Source organism: Triticum dicoccoides, chromosome 6B, assembly GCF_002162155.2.
Source record: "Triticum dicoccoides isolate Atlit2015 ecotype Zavitan chromosome 6B, WEW_v2.0, whole genome shotgun sequence".
NCBI classification, from domain to species: domain Eukaryota; kingdom Viridiplantae; phylum Streptophyta; class Magnoliopsida; order Poales; family Poaceae; genus Triticum; species Triticum dicoccoides.
In genome coordinates this window covers 717,948,978-717,969,372 of record NC_041391.1, presented here as the reverse complement: position 1 = coordinate 717,969,372, position 20,395 = coordinate 717,948,978, and the positions used below count along the sequence as shown (strand labels likewise).

General features: G+C 47.2%; 1 long non-coding RNA gene across 1 annotated transcript; it reads left to right on the top strand.

The window, feature by feature from the left end:
* Positions 1-647: 647 nt before the first annotated feature.
* On the top strand, positions 648-4,950 carry LOC119325625. The gene is made up of 3 exons (XR_005157604.1): positions 648-810; positions 961-1,056; positions 4,615-4,950. It is a non-coding gene; the product is annotated as an uncharacterized LOC119325625 (long non-coding RNA).
* The last annotated feature ends 15,445 nt before the right edge of the window (positions 4,951-20,395 follow it).

Sequence of the window (20,395 nt, the reverse complement as noted above, 5' to 3'; positions counted from 1 at the left end):
GCTAGCCTTATATGCGGATGTATCTACAGTTAGCGTGGTATGTGCTTGCATGATCGAATATCAGCATGTGTTTATTTCTGTCAATGCCATGATAGTCATTTACTCTTGGATTAATTTAGTCGAAAAATTGTCTATTTACTCAGGAATCCAAAAACCTAATATGTGTAGGAATTCTTCGGCTAGTGGCTTTTCCGCGACACTGAAACCGAATAAATTTATCGATACGTACTTTAAGCGTTGACAGACCAAAACCACCTTATGGCTCACGGCTATGAACTTGTTCTGGGCCGCCTGGGTTGCTGGTGTCCCTTCCGCGGGAACGGTTGCTCCTGAACAGGAGAAGGCGTCCAGGGAGGCCACCGTCGTATTTCTCGAAGCATTTCTTAGCGTGATCGAAGATAAGTTGGTTGATGTATATTCTGTCGAAGCACATGCCATACTGTAAAAACATGTAAAAAAAATGTTTTGTAGGATCATTTAAGCGAATTTTATGTGGTAGAGATGCTATATACTTAGCAGGCAAGAAGCCATATACGTAAGCAGTGAGCTGGGAAAACTAGGACGTCAGCCTTTGCGTACCATAGTCGGTTCAGTAGGCTATTTAGAGGGCTGTTGCTAATCGTTGTAACACCAGGCCATTCCATTCACTATCAATTCCACCCTCAACAACTAACACGTAACCGATATGGTTGGCCGTGTGCAAGCACAGTAAGACTAGTAGTGCTGCTCCTATACACTCTTCAGTTCGTGTGTGTACTAGTATGTGCGTGCATTACTGATCCTCCTCAGATATTTGCTCCTCTTAGTCTGGTACTCCCTCCGCTCGAAAAACCTTGTCCTGTATGTATCTAGCATCAAATTAGTGCTAGATATATTTATTTGAAAAATAAGCTTTTTTGGATGAAGGGAGTACTATGTAGACTATAATTCAGGCTAACAATTGGCATCGGCCATGGCCAGGGGCCCTCCGTTGGCATCACGCCAGGAGGTCGGTTGCTGAGCGCGATGTAGACGGCTCGCCGACGTATGTATACCGCCTCGGTCGACAACACATTTGTGAGTGTTCCCACTTTTGTTTTTATCTGAGAACATGTCATCGGCTCGGGGCTAAATTAGCTGCGGCTAATTGGTATTTGCTCTAGTACTTTGGACCCATAAGCATGTCGGTAAAAGGGAGGGGGCTACAAATAGTATTAGTGGCGTGCATTTCTAATGCCACGCTGCTAGTAGTTCTTAGACCACTAGGGGCGCGCGTACATGGTAAACCTTGCTAGTAGTTCCTATCTCGAGGGCTCCCTGCGATGTCTGTTACTAGCATCGTTTAGTTATTTCATTTTCCAAACGCTGCTTTTATGCTCACAGCATAGTGGGCCCGTTTTCTTCACATGCTGCTGGTATTTCACCAGGTTAGCGGTGGCGTGCCTTTTTGCTCACACACTGCTAGTAGCAAAATACTATAATGGGTTCCTGCACCAATGTGGGGTGGATGCCACACTTGCAAAACTAGAATCTATATCATCAAAATTACTGTCCAAAACCGATCATGAGGTAAAGTGCACAAAGAATTATATATAGTTCAAAATGTTAAGGGAGCCCAAAGAGAATTACGAAGAAAAGTGACCCAAGTGATCAGTACTGTGAGAAAATCGAGTGTTGTGGGGCTCTATGCCTAGCACAAACTTAATTATGACAATTATTATTGAATAAAGGGAGTAGCTCTGTGCATATGTCTTGAAGATTGTAGAATGTCAAAATAAAAGGACATAAACCATTAACAGAGGCTTCTAGGATATGTTTTTCGTTGTACTGTCCCCATCTATTTCTCTTCTTTTTTACAACATCAACACAATGTTTATTACAAACATTTGACCATTACTTTTTCTAAGAACATATGGAGAAACTATGAACATAGAATTATATGGAACTTTTTACCAAATTCCACTACTATAACCTATGACATATATAAGTAACTTTTTATACATTCAAAGACGACCAGTAGAGAAGGAACAAAAATTTAAAGATAGCACGTACCTTTATCTTCTAGGAATCAGTGATCTTGCTGATAAGTAGTTGTGTACTCCCCAATTCCGTGCCACCATCATCTCTCTGAGCCACTTCATTGAGAATGGTTCTCAAGATAGTCATCATGTCTGGATTTTGTGACACCGATATGAAAGCACGACAGTCATATTGTTCTTTGAGCACTTGATACACTTGGGTTCCAAGAGTTGCATTGTGCATACCTCCAGTTCCAGCAATGGATGTTAGCCATAAGCCATGTGTGCATGCACGGCCGTGGCGCGTCTGTGCGCGTGTGTAGCGTGCGTGTGTAGCGTGCGTGTGTGCGCATGCGTGTGTGCGCATGCGTGTGTGTGGCGTAGTGGCCACAGTAGGTAGGCTAGGTCGTTGGTGATCTGTCGGAGTGGCCGCCGTGTGCGCGTTAGTTGCGTAGTGAGCACGCGCACCATGCAGATCATGGATGTGGCTGAGTAGGAGGGTGGGCAAGGCCCTGTGCGTGAGTGAGCCAGGGATTTAAACCCCCGTACCGTAGTCTGTTGAGCAGGCCGAGTGTAAGCCATGTAGCCACTGTACAGAAGAAAAGATTAGGGCGTTTGAGCGCCCGTGGCGGCGTTCGTCGCCGGCCAAAAATTTTTGTGTCCACTGTTTTTCTTCTTCCACCTCCGTTCGAGTGAGAGGAGAGGTAGCTAGAGGGCTTCGGTTCCAACAATTGGTATTAGAGCCAAGTTCAAGGGGCGGCCGTGGCGCACGGCGGCGTCCGCGGAGCGCGCAGCGGACATGGAGGCTGCGGCGCGTGGAGGGCGCAGTGGCGCGAGGCACGGAGACGCGGCACGGCAGCGCACAGAGCTGCGGGTTTCAGCAGCGGCAGCGAGTGGCGCTCGACGGTACGCAGCGCGGCGGTAGCTGCATCAGCGGCGGTGAGCGACAGCGGCCGGCGAGGTGCCCGCGTTGCACTGCATCTGCGGCGACTCGTGTTGGAACCACACGGTGGCGTCGGGCGGAAGCAACCATGGCGACGAGCTTGTGGCGTCGGGCGTATGTATGGGCGCGCGCCGGGCGCGCTGGGCACGTCGGGTCCACGGCGGGTCATGTGTGTGCGTGCATGTGGTGTGCACGGGCGTGTCCGTGCACGAGTGCAGCTTGTGTGCGTTCTGTTGGTGAGATCGGGGGGAGCGTGGAGTTGGTCCTAGGTGGGCTCGCACGACCCAAACGTGTGCTTGCATGTCACGGGAGTGGGCAGAGTGGGCCGGACCAGGTGCTCCGTCTCGGCGTGGACTGGGGCGTGGGGTACGTGCCCTGGCGCGCCCTAGGGTATAATAACCCCCCGTATGCGTTGTAACAAGTGTGGCTCGAGTTCGTGCTTGAGGAAATCGGCCGTAGTTGCGGCCGGCGGCGCCAGTGCGCCGGGAAGGGAAGCTGCGGCGTGTGTTGCCGGAGATGAAGAAGGGCGTTCCCCGCGTCGACGAGGAGCCGGTGTCCTGTACGTCAGGATGGGCGGCGCAGTCATGGATTAGGGGGGGAGAATGTTAGCCATAAGCCATGTGTGCGTGCACGGCCGTGGCGCGTCTGCACGCGTGTGTAGCGTGCGTGTGTGTGGCGTACTGGCCACGGTAGGTAGGCTAGGTCGTTGGTGATCTGTTGGAGTGGCCGCGGTGTGCGCGTTAGTTGCATAGTGAGCACGCGCGCCATGCAGATCATGGATGCGGATGAGTAGGAGGGTGGGCAAGGCCATGTGCGTGAGTGAGCCAGCGATTTAAACCCCCGTACTGTAGTCTGTTGAGCAGGCTGAGTGTAAGCCATGTAGCCACTGTACAAAAGAAAAGATTGGAGCGTTCGTCGCCGGCCAGAAATTTTTGTGTCCACTGTTCTTCTTCTTTCACCTCAGTTCGAGTGAGAGGAGAGGTAGCTAGAGGGCTTCGGTTCCAACGATGGAGACTATCTTCGGTTGTTGCTGTTGTTGCATTGATGCATGCACATTCTCTTATGTCGACATTTCGTTTATCTCTACCTTGGGTTTATCAATTCCAACAAGTTTTGGTGCATGCTCAAAAATTGCAAGAGCTCTAGGGTCAACAATTGCATCAACTTCTTGGAAAAGGCCTCACAACTCTTGTACCTTGCATACCTCTCACCCACCTAAATGATTTCTTTCTTCATACCATGGATCTCTGTACTCGACAAGGAACCTTCATCTTCCCCAACTCCCCTAGTGAGCCCTTGATCCTATCAATGAAGCTATCTGCCATTTTGTCTTTGTCAACGACGCTTTGCATGATGTCGTCAATGGCACCCTCCATATCATAAGACAAATCTCTCACGTCATTCATCAAGACCTTATCCTGCACAACGGGATCTTCCACGTTGGACATCTTGAGAAGAAAAGCCTCCATGTGGTGAGCTCATAAGTGAGGGACTTGATCTCCTTGTGCACGCTCATGAAATGTTTTTACTCGTCGCCAGTGGCAGAGCCAGAGGGTGGCCAGCAGGGGCCATGACCCGCCCCAAGATGTTGCTTTTGCTTGTATAATTACAGTTAACAGTAACTTTTGTCCTTTTTCCATTAGCTGACCCCTCTCAATCTCAACTTTTTTGAAGTACCTACCTCCATCACTGCTCCTCCCCGAGAAGGGCAGCCAACTTGTCCAAGACAGGTTTTAGACAGCAGAACGCGTACCTAACGCTGCGCTTGAGTGGCTGGAAATCCTTTGGAGTGCCAATCATGTGGAGGGTCCTTGTGAAGAAAACGTGGAAGGCATGAGCCAAAGGAGAATGAAAATTCTCAAGTTTGTAGCATCCACTCTATCACTGATCAAGACCCAAGCAACTACTCCAGCATCCATTCATCACTGAAAATGTTGAAACTGTTGAATATTGCTAGCTACTAGCTAGTGTGGAAGAATTGTTTGGTGCAAGACAACCGTATTCACCTCATGGGTGCCCATATATAACACGTACAGGGGTAGGTCCGTCCACGACTAGAACCCTAATTACAGAGTACAGACTTGGGCTACAAGCGGGGCAACTATACCGAATACACGTACGTGTACACTCGGAATAAATACAATCATCTGTCAACAGCTAGTACTATTGAGAAAGATGCCACATGCTTTTCAACAGCACTTCATTACATAAATGTGACGAGGACATCACACAAAAAGTCGTGCAGTGAGATACTGAGATACAACAGCTCAGCGTTGCTCAAGCTACCTACAATTGAGTGCTTAAAACCAAATGAGTAGGTTGGTGAAACTTCAGTATAGACGTCTTTGTGTTCAGGGGCGAGCTTCAAGGTCAGGGAGGGTGCAGTGATTCTGATCTCCAACACCATCACCATCATCTTCATGCAGCCCTTTCGCGTCCCGGTTCCAACACTGGCCAGGACACCAAAACTTATCGTCTGCTACTGAAGAACACTGGCCAGGACACTGAGTAACCTAGGAATAGCAGCACCGGGCGTTTTTGTTTTTAGGGACAATGATAGGATCCGAACTACTGTAACTCTGAAACCCAACGAAATCCAGAAGAATGCTCAGATATGATTTCTGTTAATTGGAAATGAAGGAAAGTAGGTAGAGCACGCCACAGGCAGCTAGGGTTCAACCCAATTACAGTAAGCACAAATCCAAAATGGAGAAGGAAAAGGAGATTTATTACCTAGACAATCAGAGAGTTTTTTTTATTCTTTTGAGATCATAGAAGGAAAAGGAGCTTGTGAAGCCTCGGATAAGGTGCATTTTTCAGCTTGCCAAAGAACTTGCTGAAGGAAATAACCAGAAATACATGACTAAATTACTTAAGGAGACAAACAAGCAAGGAAAATTATCCTAAGTTGTACAAGACCAGGTGTTAACAAGACGAATTGCTACCAATATAAAGTGTATATTTATTCCCTTATCTACTGAATGAGTTTAATTCGAGTCCCCATACTCTGTTTCTAATCAAGTGTCATTACAAAGTCATATCTTGGGAAGCGCATTAAGCAATGTTCCTTTCGTTAAGGGGGGATTTCTTCAACCAACAAAAATTGAAGACGCACTGAAGATGCACACAGTTCACACCACAAGCCAAAAAGAAAAGAAAAAAAGGTCTGAAACAAGGGATGAAGCTACAACTTGTTGTGAGGACATACTGTAGAACATATTGCTGTGTCATAGGAAGAAATAATGTATGTGTCTAAAAAGTGTTCAAATTTCGAGATGATGTACGGGGTGAGCAGAAGCAGCTAGGAGCATGCTAGAAGGAGGGCACGGGAGGGCCGGCCGGGGGCCTTTTTGCCCACGGCCGGGCAAGAGGGAAAGGATTTCCTTCTTAATTCTTGCTTGATTAGATTGATACATCTCTTCTCTTTATATAGAGAGGTTTACTTGACTCCCAAGCAAGGCTTACTTGACCCCTAAGCAAGCGACCCTTATCTCTAATTAACCCTAAGAATAATGGACCCATTAGGCCGATTACGTACTCTAACACTACATCCCACCTGGACATGCAGCTTGTCCTCGAGCTGCAACCTAACCAACTTATAACCATGACTCGACGCAACACAAACCTAACACCTAAAAACAAGCCTTTTACATCTCGGCTTGTTTTATTATTCTCAACCTGAAATGGACTGGGATGCTTTATTTTGGACCCCTTAACAAAAAGTGGACACCATCCGCACGTCGGACGTGCACGTGTACAGCCACCTGGATCCCATGGACACCACCTGGACAAAAGGAGTGCATGTGTATGACCACCTGGAAGTGGTCGCAAGAGTGACCAGCAGAGGCGCCCTCGCGGCAGCCGGTGGCAGAATGCAGTGGTGCAAGGCGGTGCGCTGCTGTCGGTGACACCATGCCTTCTCCCTGCCGGACGGCTGTTGGTTTGCACCGCACAGGGAAAAATGGAGGGCTTGCGATAGAGAATGACGAGGAGGGGTGCCCCCCCCCCACCGTCGATGTCACGGACTTCGAGGTCGCTGCCCGCGGGGAAAATAGCATGCCCGCCGCCCGTGGGGGAAACCGCATGCCCAAGATCCCCGACGCAGCGGATGAGATCGAGGTCCTTTGCACAGTGAAGGGCAACTTGGAGGAGCGGCAGCTGCAGACCACGCATCTCCCGCACACGCCGACGCGCTAGGAGGCCGCGCGCAGCAGCCTGCAGCCTCACCGCCGCCGACACATGGCGGGTAGCGATCCAAGACGGAAACGGTGATGGCGACTGGACTTGGTGAAGCGGCACTCCCGCCGGTGCGGTCGATGCGGGACCGGAGCTGACCGGCGGTGGCTGCTGCAGCTGCAGCGGCTGCTGCGGCGGAGCGCCGGGCGCGGCGGCTGCCACTGCAGCCATGGCTGGGCGGTGGTGGCGATGCATGGCAGCTGTAGTGGCCCGGCGAGCGCGGCAAAGGCCGCCTGGTGCGGAGGCTGCCACGGCAGCCATAGCGGCGCGGGGGCGGCGATGGGTGCTGGAGGCGCGGTGGGAGCCGGCGTCGGCCACTGCGGCCACTGTGGGGCGGCGGCGGCAGCTGCAGCTGGGACTGCAGCGTCCCAGCGAACGCAGCGGAGACCCTGGATACGGCGAGTACCACGGCAGGGCCGGCAGCCCGGTGACGGCAGACGGCGGCAGGGCGGCGGCGGCCCGTAGTGGCTGGCCAGGTACAGTCGGATCCCCTGGACGGCTGTGACGAGGTAGTTGAGGACCCCGGTGATCTCCTCCGGGGTGTAGGCGGCGGCCGGTGGTGCGGTGGAGGGCACCGGCATCTGGGCTGTGGCGGCGCTGGAGGATGCGACCAGCGGCGCGGATGGGGAAGGCGGCGGCGCGGTGTAGATGGCCAGCGGCGAGGTGGTGACGGTCGGCAGCGCAAGCGACGGGGTGGCGGTGGCGAAGACATGATCGGAACTGTGCTACGTGATACCAAATTGTTATGTGGCTGGTAGAAGGAGGGCACGAGAGGGCCGGCCGGGGAACTTTTTGCCCACGGCCGGGCAAGAGGGAAGGGATTTTCTTCTTAATTCTTGCTTGATTAGATTGATACATCTCCTCTCTTTATATAGTGAGGTTTACTTGACTCCCAAGCAAGGCTTACTTAACCCCTAAGCAAGCAACGCTTATCTCTAATTAACCTTAAGACTAATGGGCCCATTAGCCCCATTACGTACTCTAACAATGTACGGGGTGAGCAGAAGCAGCTAGGAGCAACTCTCGTGTTATTGGCTTCTGCTTCCAAATTAATCGGTGTAAAAATGTCTTGTCTCCCCAACACCATGAGCATCATCTTCATGCATCCCATATTCGGGAAGCGACATAACACATACATAATCATCTGCTACTGAATAATCTGGAGAATAGCATACTGCAAAATAATGACCGGCAACATCAAAATTTAGTAGCAATAAAAATATAACAAGCATGCATATAACTGTGAAAGCTGATTAAAGCTCATGAAGGTGTTGAACAGTGGCACACAACTTTTCATGTCAACCAACCAAAGAAGCTTGCTGATGGGAATAATCCACCAAGAATGCATATCTAAAGGAGGGCTGAAAATGCAAGGAATTCAAAATGTACCGTTGACTCTTGCAGCAGCAAATGCAGTAAATTCAAGAAACACACAGTGCACACACACTGTGCGATGGCGGAAAGCGTCGTACCTCAACCTGAGGGGACGCCGTACATGTTTATAGGCAGGGGCACACCTCCCTGATAGCGCATACAGTTTAGATTACATCTTGGAGAAGAAGCTAGATAGAGATAAGATTACAAAGAGAAGATAAACTCTAGCTAACTACCTAGCCAAACTACCAAGATATCTACCAAGGGGAAGATGCAGCAGCCCCTTGTCACGCACAAAGAATATGTTGTTTGACACCCTCCCTTAATCATAACTTCATCAAGTTGAGATTATACTTGAAGTTCTCAAAGCTTCGTATGGGCAAGGCTTTAGTAAACCCATCTGCAATCTGGTCTTGGGAATGTATAAACCGAATGTCTAGGAGTTTACTAGCAACTCTTTCTTTGACAAAATGGAAATCTATCTCAATATGTTTCATTCTTGCATGAAAAACTGGATTTGCTGAGAGATAAGTTGCACCCAAATTGTCACACCACAGACATGGAGCTTGAGTGATTTTCACACCAAGCTCCTTAAGAATGGATTGTACCCATATAATCTCTGCAGTAGCATTAGCTAGTGCCTTATACTCTGCTTCTGTACTGGACCTTGAAACAGTAGCTTGTTTTCTGGCACACCAAGAGATCAGATTAGTTCCAAGGAACACTGCAAAACCACCAGTGGAGCGTCTATCATCCAAACATCCTGCCCAATCTGAGTCAGAGAATGCACTCACAAGAGTGGAAGATGACTTGCTAAAATTGAGGCCAACGCCCATAGTATCTTTCACATATCTTACTATTCGTTTTGCAGCAGTCAAATGAACTGTGGTTGGTGCATGAAGAAATTGACACACCTTGTTGACAGCAAAAGAAATATCAGGTCGAGTGAGGGTTAAATATTGAAGTGCACCCACCAGACTTTTGTATCTTGTGCTATCTTCTGAGCTCAAGGGTGTTCCTTCTGTGAGAGACAGTTTTTCTGTACTAGACAAAGGAGTAGTAGTAGGTTTACAGCCTTGCAACCCAGCTTTTCTTACCAAATCATTTGCATATTTTTCTTGGGAGAGATGAAGCCCATCCTTGTGCTTCTTCACTTCAATCCCTAGGAAATAGTGCAAGTCCCCAAGATCCTTTAGAGCAAACTCAGCACTTAAGTCCTTCAACAGTCCTGTTATTGCCTCATCAGATGAACTTGTGACAATAATATCATCAACATATATAAGAACAAATATTGATGTATTGGACTTATTATAAATAAAAAATGAAGTGTCAGACTTTGAAGGAACAAATCCAAGCATTTGCATCTTCTTGCTGAGACGAGAATACCATGCTCTAGGGGCCTGCTTCAGTCCATACAATGCTTTATCAAGCCTGCATACATAAGAGGGTGCATGTTTGTTTTCAAACCCAGGAGGTTGTTTCATGTAAACCTCCTCTTCCAGAACACCATGAAGGAACACGTTCTGTACGTCTAACTGTCGAAGACTCCATCCCCTGGAAACAACAATAGCTAGGACCAGACAAATAGTTGCAGCTTTTACAACTGGACTAAATGTATCCTCATAGTCTATGTCATATCTTTGTTTAAAACCCTTAGCAACTAGCCTTGCCTTGTAACGATCAACTGTTCCATCAGAGTTCCGTTTGATCCTAAAAACCCATTTGCAATCAATGAGATTTTTACCTTGCCTTGGAGGAACTAAATGCCACGTTTTATTTTTCTGTAGTGCCAGATATTCCTCATGCATTGCCTTTCTCCACTTCTCATCACCAAGAGCCTCCTCAAGCGTGTAGGGCTCACCTGGTTCACCTGTGGAGCAGATCAAACCATATTTTGTTATGTGTTTGTAATTAACTGGCTTAGTTACCCCTGACTGCAGCCGTGTACGGCGCTGTGATGCAACAGTGCTGTTTTGCGCCACAGAAGATCCAGCAGATGAGTCCACCCGCACCAGATCCGAGGCGGATCCGCCTGTGCCAGCAGTTTTGGCAGGTTCCACTCCTGGGTGATCTTCTGTGGCTCGCGGCTGGGGCGTTGAAGAGGAATCAGGCGCAGAAAATCCCACCCGACCAGCAACCGCGGGCTGGCCGAGACATGCATCTGATCCCGTGCCTGCAGCAGCTGGGCCCTCGCCAGCCGATCGCCCTGCATCGCGCCGCTTGTACACAGCCGGCTGGGTGCCAAACCGCGAGCCGATCGGGCCCGTGAAAGCCGGGCGCATGGCAGCCGCTGATTGGTGCGGGCTGGTGAAGCCGCCACCACCAACCACAGCAGGCCGCGTGGCCAATGCAGAGTCGGTCGAGGCTGGCGCACTAGGATACGAGGCAGATCCGCCTGCCGCTGCTGACACGGTGGATCCCGAGGCGGATTCGCCTGCCGCAGCTGGCGCACCGGATCCCGAGGCGGATTCGCCTGCCACAGCTGGCGCGCCGGATCCCGAGGCGGATCTGCTCCCTCCGCCGTGACACACGCGATATGGACCGTGTTTTGCACTGTTTTCTTCATTTTCTTCACTGTTTTCACCGCTATGATTCCTGAGGCATCACAAGACTCATGCAAATGGTTAAGAGGATTAGTCAACAAATGATCATCGCAGTTATCGTGCCCCCCTTGATCGTAACTAGAGAGGTGAGGTGGAAGGAGTAGGATTTCTTTACGGAGTAAGGCGCCGGCGTTGGGGTGTAGATCAGCAAAAGGGAATTTTGTCTCATCAAAAACAACATCTCTAGAGATGTAGACACGACCAGAAGAGATGTCTAAGCACTTGACACCTTTGTGCTGAGCGCTATACCCAAGAAACGCACACTGTTTGGAGCGAAACATAAGCTTGCGGTTGTTGTAAGGGCGAAGGCGCCCTATACTCAAAGGGGGGGCTCCTTTTTTTTTGGAGCAAATCAAGGGGGGAGCTCCTATATGACGTGACTTGCATCAAATTGGCGGCATTTCATAGAGGGCACCCCCGACTGGGCCGGCCCATGCAGTGAGACTTCGTACTACGCCGAGCTGGTACTGCAGTGGCTCGCGCACTAAAGCGTTCCTATTTTTTCATTCTGTTTTTCAGGAAAATAGAAAATAATGTTGTAAAAGGTGAATATTTTTAGAACATCTATCAAAAAGTGTGATTTTGAAACATGATTTTTCGTTCGAATTTAAGTCCCTTGGTTTTAAACATGGTTATTTTTCAAACTCTTGAACATTTTTGGGAAACACGAGTATTCTCTCAAGTTATTGAACATTTTTTTCCAAAACAGTAGCTTTTCAGTTTACTTTTACATCTTTTGAAGACATGATTTTTTTCCCTAAAATTTAAACATCCTTAAAAATTGCGAAGATCTATTATGTTTTTTTTTAAATATTAAAAAGGAAAATATTTTTTTTGAAAAGTTTCAACGTTTCCTTAAAAACATGGATTTTTAATCTAATCATTTCTATAAAATTGTAAAAAGATCCAAATATTTATAATTTATTTAAAAAAGAAAATAAAAATGAAAACAAATCAAAGAAAATTCTTTAAGGAAAATAACAAAAAAAGTAAAATATGAAAAACCAAACCAGAATTTTCTGTAAGATTCCCAAAACTGATCAAAAACCTTCTAGTACCCAAGCCCAAAACCGGTCAAGAACCTTCTAATACCAACACCCAAACCGCTAGGTACCCAAAAAACCATGTGTATTTCTACGTCAATTTGATGCAGTTAGTGTCAAATAGGGAATGCCTTCTTGAAGCGGGACCTAACTGTGATGCATTCCGCGTTACATGCCCAACGCTTCAACAGGGCAGACCTCCACTGGGCGGGCCCATTACCGTGCATTGTATCGACTCTGTCCGGGTTATCTGTAGCAACTCAGTTTGGATAATAGTAGCGACATGTTCTTTTAGTTCCTTTTTGGTTTGAAAGTGGTGCTTCCTGATATCATCTCAGCAGAACAATCAGCAGTGTCCCTAGTCGCCTTATAACTGGTAACATTATTGTTGCATATGATTGTTTGCCCTTCATGAAGCATAACAAGGCAGTCAAACATCATCACTGCGCACTTAAACTTGATATGATGAAAGCATATGACATGGTTGAGTGAGATTATTTGAGGGCCACCATGCTCAAGTTGGGTCTCTCTGAAATATGGATTACTATTGTTATGGACTTAGTCGGCCCAGTCTTTTTTCCAGTTTTGTTCAATGGGAAGAAATTGGACGAGTTTAAGCCTTCATGAGGTATTTGTGAGGGAGATCCTATCTCCCCTTACCTGTATTTGTTGGCAGCAGAGGGCCTTTCATGCCTCCTTAAATCCAGAGATCAGTCATCTTAGATGGGTGGAATTCAAGTTGCGCACTCGGTGCTCCTATTAACCACCTCTTATTTGCAGATGATAGCCTATTGTTCTTCAAAGCAAATGGTGTAGGGGCTTATGGTCGACGCATTAATGCCAACAAATCTTCACTTTTGTGTCGCAAAAAATGCGTAGCGAATTTCAAAGAGGAGATGAAAAATATTCTGCACGTGCCCAATGAAATCTTGAATGGTAGGTATTTGGGAATGCTCTCCGATGTTGGCTCTTTGGAAGAGGGGGCTTTCAAATATTAAAAAGACAGGGTATGGAACAACGTAAAAGGTTGGATGGCAAAACCTTTCTCTTCAGCTGGCAAAGAGGTCTTGATCAAGTCAGTGGCTCAAGTAGTCCTAGTTTACTCTATGTCGTGTTTAAAAAAACCAAGAGGTTTCTGCGAGCACCTGAATAAATTTATACGCCAATTCTGGTGGGGAAGTAAGGAAGGCTAAAGGAAGCCGTCATGGGTGTTTTGGAAAGACATGACCCAACCCAAGTTTGTGGGTGGCTTAGGATATAGATATTTAGAGCTCTTTAATCTAGCGCTTCCTGCTAAGCAGACGTGGCGCATCCTACATTCACCCGATACTCTATGTTCCAAGACTCTTGAAGCTATTTATTTCCCCTCTGGTAATATTTTGTTAGACGAAATTGGGAACCATCCCTCACAGATATGGCAAGCGGTGATTGAAGGAAGAGACATGTTGCGCTAAGGTTTGATCCAAAGAGTTGGGGACAGTTCGCCCATAAATATTTGTTCAGACAACTGGATCCCTAGAGATGAAAACATGAGACCGATTGTGCGCCTTGTGGCAGTCCGCACACCCTGGTTAGTGAGATGATAAATCATTCTGAGGCCTCATGGAATAGGGACTTACTACAACAAACTTTTATTACCGCGGATGTGGAAGCAATCTTGAGCGTACCTCTTTGCAGAAGAATAGTGAGGACATCTGGGGATGGAACTTCGAGAAAAACGACATGTTCACAATGAGGTCGACATATCGAACGCTCACTCACACAAAGCACCGACAGGAGGCCTGGCTCGATGGCCGCGCGAGCTCCTCTAGTTCTGCAGCAGAGGAGAGTTGTTGGAAGTTGCTTTGGAACATCGATGTCCCTGGAATGTTGCGGATTTTTCCATGGAGGCTTGAAGCATTCTATTCCGGTGGAAGATGTCCGACACCATAGACACATGTCACCATCTGATAGGTTTCAGATGTATTGAACGGTAGATTCGTGGCATCATCCCCTGCTGGAATGCACAATGCCAAGTTGTGTCTAGGCATTAGTTGATGGAGATATAGCCGAGCACTTAATTGCAACGACGGACCCGAGCGCAAAACAATGGCTATTTGGGATGATGGAAACATTACCACATGACAAACTTGTCATTCTCGCGGACATTCTCTGGGCTATATGGACAGCAAAGAGAAAGGTCATCCGTGAATATATTTTCCAAAAGTCCCCATGCCACACACCTACTTTTTCAACGATTCATCGCTGAATTGAAAAGTATCAAGAATGCACCCAGGCCTATGGGACCGATTCCTGCAGCAAATGTTCGGCACCGCCAGGTGTGGACTCCTCCTCCTGTAGGTGTTTTCAAGATTAATGTGCTCGGAGGGATCTCTCGAGATGGCGCCATTGGTGCATCCTCTATTGTATGCCCTGATGATAAGGGTGTTTACTTGGGATCCTCGGCGATGGTCTTTTGAGGAGTTAATGACCCAATTTGCCTTGAAACGCTAGCTTGCAGAGAAGCACTTGCGGAAGACCTGAACCTAGGAAGGATCATCATCTCATGTGACAGTAAGAATGTTGTCAATGTATAAAAGCATGGCTCACGAGGAAAGAACGACACAATACTACAAGAGATCAATGCAAATTAGCATCTTTTAAATGCATGTGATATTATTTTCGATGGTAGGGACACAAGTAAAGAAGCTCATAATATGGTTAATTTTTTATTTGTTTCTAGTCAAGGCGCCACCTGCGGCTTGGATATCCTCATGACCCTATTTGTATTCCTTTGAATCTTCCAATTAATCAACAAAGTGTCTTTTACCCCTATAAAAACTTCATTTTTGGTCATTCTTTTTCGAAAAAATATAAAAAAGAACTTCCATATTGAATATTTTCAAAAGAGTATTGAGAATGTTTTCTGAAGAATGAGAACATTTTTTAAACATTTGGGAATATTATTTGAAAATTTGAGAATATATGTGAGAAAAATACGAATATAATTTAAAAACTTTAGGAAATTTCTGTATGGACTGAACTATCTGAAATAAAGCAGATTTATTTTTCATTAAGAACATTTTCTGATAAACTGTGAATTTTTTAAAAAAATTGAAAACATTTTTGAATTTGTTTTTAAAATTTCTTAAAACGTGATTTTCTATTTTTCCTTACAATTTTCTGAATTTTGTTTAACATTTGTAAACATTTAAAATCCATTTTTTAGAATACTAATATTTTTAATAAATTTATAAACATTTTTCGGAAAATAGAAAAACAAAATTAAATAAAGATTATAATGTCAAAAAAAGGAAAAGGGTAAATCCAAAAAGGCAAATAGAGAAAGCAAAATAGAAAAAATAAATAAAAACAAACAAACCAGAACCTTCTACAAGGGAGGTTCCTAAAACCAGGAAAACTAGAGTAGGAAACCTTCCCAAAACCTGAATCCGTAGCCAATCTAGCAGCAGGGGCCTGTGGAGGCGCTTCTATGGTGCACTTCATCCCACCGTAGCCAGCAGACATGTGGCCTGGATCGCTGCTCATTTTGTAGCCCAGGATGCAGCTCGGTTCACCGCGCTGGATGCCAACAATCAAGAGTACTTTGCCGACATGATTCTTTGTTTGTGTGCGCGCATTTGTGCTAGTTGTATATGTTAGAGATATATTTGGGTGTAACTCAAATATATCTTATGAACCTATTATTTGAATAAATGTTGTGTGCATCAAGAGATACAAAGACTAGAGATACGCCTCCTTTTCGAAGAAAAAAAACTCAAATATATCTCTAACAGTGTACATCCTACTCACAGGGTGATCGATGTATGCTTATTGTGTTTGTATCCACAATACATTTTTTTTTGCGGGTTAACTTTGTGTCGATAAAATCCACACTTTATCAAGAAAAAAAAGAGCGGCCTAATTTTGTACACCATCTGGGTAGTCTAGAAGTTGAGAAACTTACTAGTCTTATGTAACTCAGGTAATTTCCTATTAGACGCTCGTTGCGTCGAAGTGTCCCCGTTTCGCACAGACCTGGCGATCGAGCGATGGCATGGGCCGGCCCATTTAACGTGTTTGCAGAGTTTCTGGTTTTGGGAACCTTCTAGAGTTTCCCAGATGGTTTTTTCTGGTTTTTGGAATCTTCTAGAAGGTTCCTGAACCGGATTTTTCTTTTTCAGTTTATTTTTCGTTTTTATTTTTTCTATTTCTCTTCTTTCTCGTTTTTTCTTTTCCTTTTTCTGTTTCTTTCTTTTCCTTTTTTCCTTTTTTCTTTTCAAGTTTATTTTGCTTTTTCAATTTTTTTGGAAATATAAAATACTATTCAGAATTTCAAAAAATGTCCCTGGTTTTCAAATTTTGTTCATAAATTTGAGAAATTTCATGGTTTCATTTTTTTCGAATTTCAAAAAATGTTCCTGTTTTTCAAATTTTGTTCACAAATTCAAAAAATGTTCGTGGTTTCAAAAATTTTGTTCCGAATTTCAGAAAAATGTTCCTGTTTTAGTAATTTTGTTCACAAATTCAAAAAATGTTCGTGGTTTTCAATATATGTTTGGAATTTCAAAAAAGATTTTTGTTTTGAAGATTTTTTTCACCAATTCAGAAAAATGTTCATGTTTAAAATAATGCTCGCAGTTTCTTCATTTTGTTTGCAATTTCATTAAATGTTTCCATGTTTCATACTTTGTTCACATTTCCAAAAACTCATACAATACAAATTTTGTTTGTATTAAAAATGTTCTGTTTTGACTTTTTTGTTCCGAGCGTAAAAAAAGTTCATGTTTTCCATTTTTGTTCAGAATTTAAAATCTGTTCGTGATCTCTGGAAATATTCGGAAATTTGCAGAAAGGTTCACATTTTTTCATAATTTGTTTGTTTTTTCAGAAATGGTTAAACTTTTAAAAAATTGTTCGCATTTTAGAAAACTGTTCAGGATTTGCAGGATTTGTTCGTGTTTAATTTTTAAAGTGGGATATCAAAAAATCTTCACTTCTAAAAAAAGGAATATAGTGAAATCACGGCATTCCAAAACTGCTTGCAATTTTTAAGAAATGTTTTTCAAATCTCAACGCTTTCTGTACGATCTTATTATATTTTGCACCTCTTATAGGCAGCTGTTGTTGTTTGGTGTATTTGGCGAAGGGCTCGCTGTCTGTTGCATGAGGTTTGCATGAGGTCCTGGGATCAAATCCTATAAGTCTTGTTTTTATGCCCTTTTTATGGGGTGCTCCTAGTCGGCGCTTTTGAACGTAAAACTTTAAACTGGAATCTAAAGGACACACTGCAGGCAGGCAGGCAGACAAAGACCAAAGATGTTGTGCGTATTAAGAGCATATCTAACAGACCCCGTATAAGTGGTCAAACCCGGATAATTCCTGCGTTTTACGGTTTTGGTCGAAAAAAGTGTCCAGAACAGAAACCGTAAAAGTGATCCAACCTGTAAAATTTTTAAGGGTCACCGGAAATGCACACCCGAAACTCTTATATTTGGAGGTTTGAAGGCTGAACCCAAGGGGCCCCATATTTGGAGTTTGTCGGAATCCGCCCTAAACACGCCAGAATTCATCACCGCACACCGAAAAAGGCTGCTAGACGCCGCAATCGATCGTCGCCGGTTCGAATTGGACGAGCTCGACCTCGCCGTGGCCTTCCATTACCTCAGCCTGGCCGCCGGAATCTTCCCGGCGCGACAGGCAAAGGGGCACGGCTGGCAATAGAGCAAGGCGCATCCGGCGAAGGCGACGGGGCACAACCGGCGAGCCTGGACGCCGCCGGCGTGGTGATGGGGCGCGGCCGACAAGGATGGGGCGCGGCCGACGGGGGACAGGGCATGGCCTACGGGCGACGGGGGGCGACCGACGGGGTTGAGCGTGGCTAGCGCGGCCGGCTGGGGGAAGTGGTGGCGGCGGCCGGTCTGGAGGAAGGAGCTCTTTATCCTAGTTTTACAGTTTGGTTTACAGTATCTGTTCTATTGTAGCTAAAATTCCCTTAAAATGCATTTTTTTCGACTTGTATCCCAGTTTTACGGTTTGTGATTTTAAGGATCTGCTAGAGATGCTCTAATATTGTGTGGCCATGTGCATGGATTTGGACGGGTCAAGATTACTGTGGAAGTGTGGATGGCTCCTTTCTTTTTCCAGACCTCCGATAGTGGAGTCCTCAGATCATCAGATCATGTCGGTCCTTGGTGCGCTCTGCTGATGAATAATGCTCTCTCGAGTCAGAGTTAGCTGCGCTGCGTGCGAGGGAATCTTTCTGACGCTCCAACGTTCGGTTCAACACCGCCAATAATTTCCGGGACAGATAACTCAGAGGTTGTCTGAATAATTGATTCTAAGACTCAAGACGCTCATGGATGCAGATCTCTAGATAGATGTCAGAATACAATCTCGTACTACAGCCTTCTGCATTGATATTTATTTAACCCACTGAAGTGGCTCATGTGTAATTTATTTTGAACGCATCACTGATGTCCGATTAATGTGGCCATTTTCCCTGGGAAAAAAATAGCGAGCACGGTTTATTAAAAAGTGTTGGTGTTTCTTATTTATAACACACACAAAAAATATAATTTCATAGTGGAAGTTTATATATATGTTCAGAGTAGGATGTGTGGTCATCTAGGTGTAACGGTATCCATATTTTTGAGTAAACATATGTGACTTTCTATACTGAAAGTTTATGACGAAATAGGCTTGCGCCCCGCTATATAGATATAGCAACCACACGACGATACAATAAAGAGTAACCCGATCTCATGAGCATCTTTCGTGCTGGTTACGTACCACATCCGCTAAAGGATCGACGGTCACCCTGGAGAACAGCATCAATGCGATGGGTGTGAACAGATAGGGCATGTACAATCCTTCCTGAGAGCTCCGCTCCCCTTCCCTCCGCCGGCCGCCACTTCGGCCCCGGCGTCCTCGCACCTGCCGGCAACCACTCCGGTGCCGGCGTCCACCCGCCATGGCCTCTCGGGTCTCTCTCTCGCGGTCGTCTTCCCCCTCCTCTGGTTCTGAGGCTCCACCTCCTGCACCTAGCCGCCCTCCGATTCGCTCCATCGTCGTCGGCCCGGAGATGCTGGGCACGGCTTTCGGGCCTATTGTCCAAGGAGGCGCGGTCGGCCCCCCCAGGCCGCCTGCGGTGGATCCCTCGGCGTGGCGCACGCGCGCGAGCCGCCGTCCGCGCAGCCCTGCTTCCCGGCCTCCCCCGCCAGCCACCCGTCGGCGCCGCTCGCCGGCTGATGCCCTGCCCACTTCGTGACCGCCCAAGACCAACATCCCCGTCGTCCTCCATGGGTGTTGCTACAACTGCGGGGAGGAGGGCCACATCTCGGCCATGTGCTGGAATCCCACTAGGTGCGTTCGCTGCAATGGGAGCGGCCACATTGCTCGGGATTGCTCCAGGGCGAGGGGTGCTTCGCCGGTGGCCGCGGAGGCGCGCCCTTCTCCGCCGGTGCGCCAGGTTGCGTCGCCTGCGGGCTCTGGCCGCCCGGCGTCCGGATTGCCGCCTCCCCCGCCGGGGCCGCCTCCGGCTGGGGCGGTCCGCCTGGTCCGGCCGTGGAGCGCGGTGGTGCGTTCGGGTTCGGTGGATGCTGTGGGTGAGCCGAGGTTTCCCGTCCCGTTCGACCGCCCAATGGATTTCGGCGGGCCGTCTCGTTCGGTGCCGGCGCCGCCTCTGCTGGGAAGGTGCTTCCTTGAGGCCTCGGAGGAGTTGTCCCGCATGGAGGAGGATCTTGGGCGGGCCGTGGTGGTCACGGTCACTAGCGAGAGGCCAGTGGTTGATTTGGCGTCGGCTGCGGTGGCTTTGCATGTGGAATTTGGGATTGGTCCGGCGGACATGTCAATTCGTCCCTTCTTCCCGGAGGATTTCCTGGTGATTTGCAAGCACCCGTTCGTGAGGCAGTTGATGGTGTAGCGTGGGGAGTTCCTCTGGCCTGGGCTTCTCTCTCTCATTGCGGCCCTGGCTCCGGCAGGGGCAGGCCACTGGCGCGGCCATGCCTGACTTGGTGCCCCTGGAGCTGCGGGGTGTGCCTACGCATGCGTGGATGAGGCGGACAACGGAGGTTGTTCTGCGTGGCCTGGGATTCGTGCATCAGGTTGCTGGCAGGACGGCGAACAAATTCGACATGTCGGGGTTCCGTGTTTGGCTCCGAACGGATGATCCCGCGAGAATTCCTGGCTCCAGGTTGCTGTTCATTGAGGAGCCGCGTG